We start from the raw sequence: 7,122 nt of genomic DNA, 5'->3' as shown, positions 1-7,122 counted from the left end.
TTAGTATATTTATCTATTTTCATTTTTATTTTTTGCTTATTTCCGAGCACAGGGAAATTAGGTTAATAGTGATGCTACCTATGGTTAGGAGTGACTGGTGATAGCCAGGCTCCTGGAGTATATTATTACTACATTTGTGATGTGATTTGTAATGAGAAAAAATAAATAGCAAAAGCATATGATTATTTCTGTAATTTAACTTACATTTTCTAAAACCGGTAATAACCAGTGTAATTTAGATCTCATAAAAGAAACAGAGATGCTCTACTGAATCTAAAATCAAAGCCCATGAAAACCTTTTATACACAATGTAAACAGACATGTTTAATATAAGCATCTGCCAATCTAATCTGATAATTTTGCTCATGTTGTATTTTTTGCCCATTTGGCATGTTTTTATGCAGCAATTTATATACAACACTGTATCAGCATATATGGGGGTATACAACCAGCTGCGTCCTATTATATAATTTGCAGGAAAAAAAAAAGTTTGACAAAGAAAATTGCTTTCTAATGAAACAAGGGGTGGGGGTGTGAAAGTCTAAGATGAGAAGAAACCTGTTGACCTATTTTCCAAGAGCATATCCAGTACCAAACCTTGGACTATAATGTTGACTGCCCTTGATCAGAATGGCATATCTACTCCAACGCAAAAGTCACATTTTTGCTTTACAAAGTAGTCTGTCACTTTTGAAGTCAATCCTTTGAAAAGATAGGAAAGAACAGCATGCATTTTACTCCCCAAAAGGGAGTTGTTTCTGGAACTTTTTTTTTTTCTTCCCAATCAGAAAATTGTAATTAGTAGTAAACAGAATAAACAGTGGTGGTGAGTAACAATGCACAATCAGAAACATGCATGGGATGAGCAGCTGCCAGTAGTTAGCATAGTTTTTGTTCAGTTTGCCAAAGCACTGTTTGTATTACAAAGGGGAAAAAAATCAAGGGAATAAAATTGTAAGAAATAAATATGGGTCTTAATCCTCCTATCATTGTTGTTCCTCCTATCTTCCACCTCCAATTAATTTTTCCTATTTGTTTTTTCAGAAAGTTTTCCCAAGTAAGAATCCTTTGATCTACTATTAGTTAACCAGGTATATTTGCTTGCAGACATCTTAGGTTTCAGTAGTCCAGTGACTTTGAATATTACAGACACCTTGACAAGATTTTTCTCTTCTGAAACATGACCACAAAAGGATTAACTTTTCTTAAGACATTTAATTCTTATCTTGTCTAACCCTCTTTATTTTTGTCTAAGACTCATCAGTTAGTTTTCTTATATTTGGTGGCCATTGTCTATACACAGAGCATGGAGTTTCTTCCTCCTGTTACTGCTGTCTGTGTCCAGATATCTGAGATTAGTAAACGTGATTTGAAAACATTCCAAGGTGTTTCAGACACACATTCTATCCATTTTGAATCATAGATATGATGGGCAAGGATGCATATGCTTAATAGACATCTAGTGTTTTGGGTTCCTGGCAGTGATTTGCCTGGTGGATTAATACATCTGCTTCCTTTTATGAATAAAGGCCTTGTCCGGTTGCTCAAATGGTAAAGAATCTGCCTGCCTGTAAAGGAGAGACAGGTTTGATCTGTGGGTTTGGAAGATCCCCTGGAGAAGAAAATGGCAAGCCACTCCAGTATTCTTGCCTGCGAAATAACTGGTGGGCTACAGTCAGTCCATAGGGACACAGAGAGTCAGACATGACTGAGTGACTAATGCTTTCACTTTCTTTCAGTTTGATCATAATGATTCAGTGGTGATCATGGTGATGTATTTTTCTTCATGGTTGTTGATCCTATAGTATATTAACATATTTGAATTCTGAGATTTGCTTCTTATGAGCAAATTGCTTCTTTTTAAGATTTGCTTCTTTTGAGTCTGCAAGGCTTTCACAAGACAGGATCAGATCCTGAATCATAAAACCCTCATTGACATAGTACTTCTGAGTCATTGTCCAGCTTTTCTTAATCTTGCCTCATCTGAAACCACCACAATCCCATCTTCTTACTGTCAATAGATAAACTCTCAAATAACTGTCCTTTCTATACAAATCATCAAGTGTCTATGAAGTTATTCTTAGATCATGGGACAGGGTAGCACTAGACTTAGTGCCCTTGTCCAGTTCTCTAGTTCTCCTATAGTTCAGTTCAGTTCAGTTGCTCAGTCATGTCTGACTCTTTGTGACCCCGTGAGCTGCAGCACGCTAGGCTTCCCTGTCCATCACCAACTCCTGGAGTTCACTCAGACTCACGTCCATCGAGTCAGTGATGCCATCCAGCCATCTCATCCTCTGTCGTCCCCTTCTCCTCCTGCCCCCAATCCCTCCCAGCATCAGAGCCTTTTCCAATGAGTCAACTCTTCACATGAGGTGGCCAAAGTACTGGAGTTTCAGCTTTAGTATCATTCCTTCCAAAGAAATCCCAGGGCTGATCTCCTTCAGAATAGACAGGCTGGATCTCCTTGCAGTCCAAGGGACTCTCAAGAGTCTTCTCCAACACCACAGTTCAAACACCAATACAGTATACTAACGCATATATATGGAATTTAGAAAGATGGTAACAATAACCCTGTGTACGAGACAGCAAAAGAGACACTGATGTATAGAACAGTCTTATGGACTCTGTGGGAGAGGGAGAGGGTAGGAAGATTTGGGAGAATGGCATTGAAACATGTAAAATATCATGTATAAAACGAGTTGCCAGCCCAGGTTCGATGCACGATACTGGATGCTTGGGGCTGGTGCACTGGGACGACCCAGAGGGATGGTATGGGGAGGGAGGAGGGAGGAGGGTTCAGGATGGGGAACACATGTATACCTGTGGCGGATTCATTTTGATATTTGGCAAAACTAATACAATTATGTAAAGTTTAAAAATAAGATAAAATTTAAAAATAAAATAAAATAAAAAATCAACTATACTGAAGTTAAAAAGAATAAAAAAAAAAGAAAAAGCATCAATTCTTCAGTGCTCAGCCTTCTTCACAGTCCAACTCTCACATCCATACATGGCTCCTGGAAAAACCATAGCCTTGACTAGACGAACCTTTGTTGGCAAAGTAATGTCTCTGCTTTTGAATATGCTATCTAGGTTGGTCATAACTTTCCTTCCAAGGAATAAGTGCCTTTTAATTTCATGGCTGCAGTCACCATCTGCAGTGATTTTGGAGCCCCCCAAAATAAAGTCTGATACTGTTTCCACTGTTTCCCCATCTATTTCCCATGAAGTGGTGGGATCGGATACCACGATCTTCGTTTTCTGAATGTTGAGCTTTAAGCCAACTTCTTCACTCTCCACTTTCACTTTCATCAAGAGGCTTTTGAGTTCTTCTTCACTTTCTGCCATAAGGGTGGTATCATCTGCATATTTGAGGTTATTGATATTTCTCCCAGCAATCTTGATTCCAGCTTGTGTTTCTTCCAGTCCAGTGTTTCTCATGATGTACTCTGCATATAAGTTAAAAAGCAGGGTGACAATATACAGCCTTGATGTACTCCTTTTCCTATTTGGAACCAGTCTGTTGTTCCATGTCCAGTTCTAACTGTTGCTTCTTGACCTGCATACAAATTTCTCAAGAGGCAGGTCAGGTGGTCTGATATTCCCATCTCTTTCAGAATTTTCCACAGTTGATTGTGATCCACACAGTCAAAGGCTTTGGCTTAGTCAATAAAGCAGAAATAGATGTTTTTCTGGAATTCTCTTGCTTTTTCCATGATCCAGTGGATGTTGGCAATTTAATCTCTGGTTCCTCTGCCTTTTTGAAACCAGCTTGAACATCTGGAAGTTCACGGTTCACATATTGCTGAAGCCTGGATTGGAGAATTTTGAGCATTACTTTACTAGCATGTGAGATGAGTGCAACTGTGCGGTAGTTTGAGCATTCTTTGGCATTGCCTTTATAGTAGTCCCTGCCTTTTCGGGATCGTGCCCTTTTCCAGTTATCTAGTTCTCCTATAGTAGTCCCTGCCTCTTCGGGATCGTGCCCTTTTCCAGTTATCTAGTTCTCCTATAGTAGTCCCTGCCTCTTCGGGATCGTGCCCTTTTCCAGTTATCTAGTTCTCCTATAGTAGTCCCTGCCTCTTCGGGATCGTGCCCTTTTCCAGTTATCTAGTTCTCCTATAGTAGTCCCTGCCTCTTCGGGATCGTGCCGTTTTCCAGTTATCTATCCTATAGTAGTCCCTGCCTTTTCGGGATCGTGCCCAGTAGACTATTACTACTACTACTAGTGCGAAAAATGTGATCACTAATATTTTTATTATAAAAAAGAATAAAGTTGAAGTTAACAGTTTGAACTATTCAGTCTGTCCAGGAACTGTATGTGTTAAACACTTTCCACTATTTTATTATAATTGCCACAAAATCCTCTAAGGTAGGTTCTATTGGGTTCTTGGACCCAATTCTACTATAGCAGGGGATGAGTGGAGTCCCCACAGTAATAAGTAATTCTCTGGACACCAGCTAGGTAGTCTTACAATTCAAATCAATTCTGACACTGGCCACCAAGAGATAATACCTGAGTCCACAGGTATGGGGCTTCCCTGATAGCTCAGATGGTAAAGAATCTGGCTGTAATTCAGGACACCCTGGTTTGGGAATCCTGGGTTGGGAAGATCTGCTGGAGAAGGGAATGGCTACCCACTTCAGTATTCTGGCCTGGAGAATTCCATGGACTGTATAGTTCACGGGGTCGCAAAGAGTCAGACCTGACTGAGTGACTTTCACTTCACTTTCCACAGGTAAAAGTTTCAAGCCTTCAAGATTGCCCTGTTTCCCACTCTAGATGCCAGTCACAAGCCTATGTTATCACCTGTGCTTCTGAACTATCACAAGCTCTGTATCAGAAGTTCCAATGACCCCCTCCTTGGGTTTTTCAACTACAAATTGGCACTTGCCAAGGGCATTTGACATCTGCCTCTGCAGGGACTGAATCCTGTGCTGCTGCAGCTGTTAACCTTTGTCATGCCCTGAAGGGAGTTCAGGGTTGAGAACAGAAATGTGGCGTCCACTCTGTGCTCCAGGAAAACTGGTGAGACAGGTCTGGATAGTTAGATGTTTTCAGGAACTGACTTTGTGAGCCCAATCCTTAAATCTCCTCATATGTAGAAGAGCAATAAATCCCTTCACGGTGACAGCTCATCCCTTCAGCTCATCATGACTAGAAGAAAACCTATAGATACGTGCTTGATTGCATGAAATTGTCCTTCAGCAAAATCACAGATATTCACCTTCCCCTCCACCTGTTTGGAGCAGTTTCTCAGTGCTATCTGAGATTCTGTCTTTTGGGCCACCGTCTTCATTTTACCCCAAATAAAGGTTGGCTCACCACTCTCATGTTGTGCAAGTTTTTCTTTATTTTTTATTTCTTTCTTTTTTTTAGTGGACAGGTTTCAGACACCATCAGTAGAAAGCCCAAGTTGTCACCTGTACTTTTGACCAATTGAATATGAATCAAAGTTTGCCATGATCCCCATCTCAGGTTTGATTAAATTGTTAGAGCAGTTCTCAGAACTCAAGAGACATAGTTTACTTAGCAAATCACTGCTGCTGCTGCGTTTATTATAAAAGGATATTACGGGAGGGCCAAATAGAAAAGAGTCATAAAGTCTGTATAGAGAAAGGGTACAGAGTTTCCATGCCCTCTCCAGGCCCACTGTTTAGGGGATTTCTTATGGAGGCCTCATTACATAGACCTAGTTGATTAAATCATTGGCCATTGTTGATTGATTTCAATCTCTAGCTGAAGACAGCTCCTCTCCCTTCCCTGCGCTTCCCAGGTGGCTCAGATGGTAAAGTGTCTGCCAGCAATGCGGGAGACCCGGGTTCAATCCCTGGGCTGGGAAGATCTGCTGGAGAAGGAAATGGCAACCAACTCCAGTTTTCTTGCCTGGATCGAGGGGATTCCATGGACAGAGGAGCCTGGTAGGCTACAGTTCACGGGGTGGCAAAGAGTCAGACACGACTGAGTGACTTCACTCACTCCCTTCCCTAGAGGTCAGGAGGTGGGACTAAAACTTCTAACCCTCTAATCACTTGGGTTCTGGAGGCAAGAATTATGGTGTGGAGAAGACTCTTGAGAGACCTTTGGACAGCATGGAGATCAAACCAGTCAATCCTAAAGGAAATCAATCCTGAATATTATTAGAAGGACTGATGCTGAAGCTGAAGTTCCAATAGTTTGGTCACCTGATGTGAGGAGCTGACTCACTGAAAAAGACCCTGATGCTGGGAAAGATTGAAGGTTGGAGGAGAGGGGCAACAGAGGATTACCGACTCAATGGACGTGAGTTTGAGCCAACTCTGGGAGATAGTGAATGACAGGGAAGCCTGACGTGTTGCAGTCCAAGGGGTTGCAAAGAGTTGAACACAACTTAGCCACTGAACAATCGCTGCAAGCAACCAGCTCCCACCCTTAGGTGGTCCAAAAGTCATCATTAACATAACAAAAGACAACTTTGCTAGTCTCAACAAGGAAAATTCCAAGGGTTTTTTGAGTTCTCTGTCAACAACAGGAACAAAGTCCTAATACATCACAAATATAAATCAAAATATCACATATGTACTATCGTTTTTCCTATTTTACAGGTTGAGGCACAGATAGATTAAGCAAATTTCAGGAAGTAATATAAACTGGCATGTCTAGTCTAGCTAGGTTTGCTTATAGTCACCTTCATCACAGCACAGTTGTGCTGAATCACTAGGTGATTTTACTAAGCAACATACTCAAAGGTTAACGTGCTACTGTTCACAAAGAGACTCTGACTATGTCTTGGTTTGTTGTGAAGGAGGAGACCGTAGGGCCTGGACTCCAGCGTAGGCCTGTTCAGTGCTGGCCATGCTCGGCCGCCTTTTCCATGGACTCTGAACTCTGTGCCCAGTGCCTATGGAAACGACACACCAGCAGAAGGGTAAGACCCTCTCTGGACAAAGGACCCCTGAGAGTCATATCTAGGTTACTCATCACCTAAGAGAAAACATATACTAATCACCCCTGTCTCCGGACAGGTCATACATTTTTCTCTGTACTTACCAAAGTGTAACCTTGGACTTCTCGATTACTGACCAATTGTTTAATTGTTTAAGCACATGACACATGAGTGATGGGGATATTGTGATTGTATC

The 7,122-nt window shown here is 41.4% G+C and overlaps 1 long non-coding RNA gene across 1 annotated transcript in view; it reads right to left on the bottom strand.

Annotated features, from left to right (window-relative positions):
• Positions 1 to 493: 493 nt before the first annotated feature.
• The window catches only part of LOC129637956 (uncharacterized), a 67,285-nt gene continuing 60,656 nt past the window's right edge, over positions 494 to 7,122 (bottom strand). Inside the window, exon 3 of the long non-coding RNA XR_008707647.1 lies at positions 494 to 3,812. This is a non-coding gene — a long non-coding RNA (uncharacterized LOC129637956). The remainder of the gene's footprint in view (positions 3,813 to 7,122) is intronic.

The sequence above is a fragment of the Bubalus kerabau genome, chromosome 1 (genome assembly GCF_029407905.1).
Source record: "Bubalus kerabau isolate K-KA32 ecotype Philippines breed swamp buffalo chromosome 1, PCC_UOA_SB_1v2, whole genome shotgun sequence".
NCBI classification, from domain to species: Eukaryota; Metazoa; Chordata; class Mammalia; order Artiodactyla; family Bovidae; genus Bubalus; species Bubalus kerabau.
Note: the sequence above shows the minus strand (reverse complement) of the source record. Positions and strands in the feature narration are given on the sequence as shown.